The sequence below is a fragment of the Echinops telfairi genome, unplaced genomic scaffold (assembly GCF_000313985.2).
Source record: "Echinops telfairi isolate 266 unplaced genomic scaffold, ASM31398v2 ScPeMD7_18;HRSCAF=68, whole genome shotgun sequence".
Taxonomy (NCBI): domain Eukaryota; kingdom Metazoa; phylum Chordata; class Mammalia; order Afrosoricida; family Tenrecidae; genus Echinops; species Echinops telfairi.
The window spans coordinates 86630367-86632080 of NW_022103915.1; the positions used below are offsets into that span (position 1 = coordinate 86630367).

A 1714-nucleotide genomic window follows, 5' to 3' on the forward strand; every position below is an offset into this window, starting at 1 on the left:
TGCTTACCTCACTGCACCAACAGGGCTTGGTAAGAACCCAAACCAGACTCACTGCCAAAACCAACTCAAGTTGATGCTGACTCAGTGAGCCTCCCTGTAGGGCAGGGTAGAACTGTCCCTGTGAGTTTCTGAGACTGGAACTGTTTTTTATGGGAGTAGAAAGTTCCTAGAGTAAAAAGCTCCGTCTGTGGAACAGCAGGTAGTTTTAACCCTTGCAGCCCTTAGAGATCACAGTCCAACACCACCGTCACCACCAGGGCGCCTATCTTTGATCAGCAGAGTGCATATCCAGACCTACCTGGCTCTATGGAAGCCCTGGTGGTGTAGTGACTATAGGTTAGGCTGAGTTCCCTAAGGGCCTCAAGGTCTGCAGTTCAAAACCACCAGCATCTCCAAGTGAGAAAAATCAAAACTTTCTAGTCCCATCAAAACTAACGGTCTTGGAAACCCACAGGGACAGTTCTTTCTACCCTGTCCCATAGGGTTGCCATGAGTTAGAATTGATGTGATGGCAATGAGAGATCAAAACTAGGAAAGGCCCCGTGTGAAGAAAAGCAGAGGCCAGGAGAGCTTCAGACCTATGTTCACATCCCAGTACTCCATGGGGGACTTTAGGAAACTTATTTGTTTCTTTGTCTCAAAAGGGCAGGTGATGCCAATCTCAAAGGAACTGCCTTGAGTATTTGAAAATTCATATAAACCAGCTCAGCCCAGTGCCTGGCGTGTAAGTGCTTGATGATGTTAGCGCCTATTATCATCAAAGTCATTTATTATTACTGATAATAGAATGAAATGGAGACCCCTGTGAATTACTACCGAGAGACACGTTGGCCTCTGTCACACACTCAGTGCTGGGCCAACCTTACTAGAGCATTGCACCCGCGCTCCTTTTCTGGGGAGTGGGAACCCCATTTTAAATGGAGCAAGAGATGTCCTCCCTCCTGGGTCTCCCATGTGCATGCATTTTCTTTGATGGCAATGACCCGACAATGTGAGCCACTGGCCTTGCATTGAGGAACAGCGACTGGCTGGGAAAAGAGATTCCTTGAGTCTTATTTTCCTTACCTTTAAGCGGATATTGGTTATGTTTTAGTGGGTTATTGTAAGGATTATATGTTATTAACTATGTGCACAGGGACTCAATAAATATTGATTAAATCTGAGTATGCTATTTATAAGTTCTTAGCTCCTGTCTAGACTACTAGCTCTGGGAAGCAGGGTTCCACTCTCCCTAACCGCCCCCACACCCCTCGCCCCCCTTCAGGGGCATCCCCCTCAGCGCTGAGCACAGTGCCTGGTTATCAGTAAGCACTCAGTAAATATTTGTTCTATTGAAGAGCCATTAAAGTGACTTAAGGAATGGAAACTACAACTCAAGAGGAAGGAGCTGCAATTGTTTATCAAGAACAGAAAGGACCGAAGAGTAACTTTAATAATGTTTCTTATACGGCAGACATTAACTATCTCTCTCATCGCCCCTCCTCCTCCCCCAAAAGAGAGTCAGAAAATGTAAGGGAGAGGCTTTGAGATAAAACCCCAGGAAGAACTTCCCGAGTCTGTGCATGTTGGGGCAGAAAGCGCGGCAGAGCCAACTCCTTGCCTGGTATGTCCGGGTTTAGGGTGGGAGGGGCGGTCCAGCTTGGAGGCTGGGGGAAGGACGAGATGACCTTTCAAAATCTCTTCCACTCTCCTGTTCCAAGCGTTTGTGCGCCCC

The 1714-nt window shown here is 47.3% G+C and overlaps 1 protein-coding gene across 1 annotated transcript in view; it reads left to right on the forward strand.

Moving 5' to 3' along the window:
* Window positions 1-137: 137 nt before the first annotated feature.
* The window catches only part of ZNF219 (zinc finger protein 219), a 10376-nt gene continuing 8799 nt past the window's right edge, over window positions 138-1714 (forward strand). Inside the window, exons 1-2 of the mRNA XM_004698446.2 lie at window positions 138-724; window positions 1497-1603. The gene's annotated coding sequence lies outside the window, so the exon portion shown is untranslated. The remainder of the gene's footprint in view (window positions 725-1496; window positions 1604-1714) is intronic.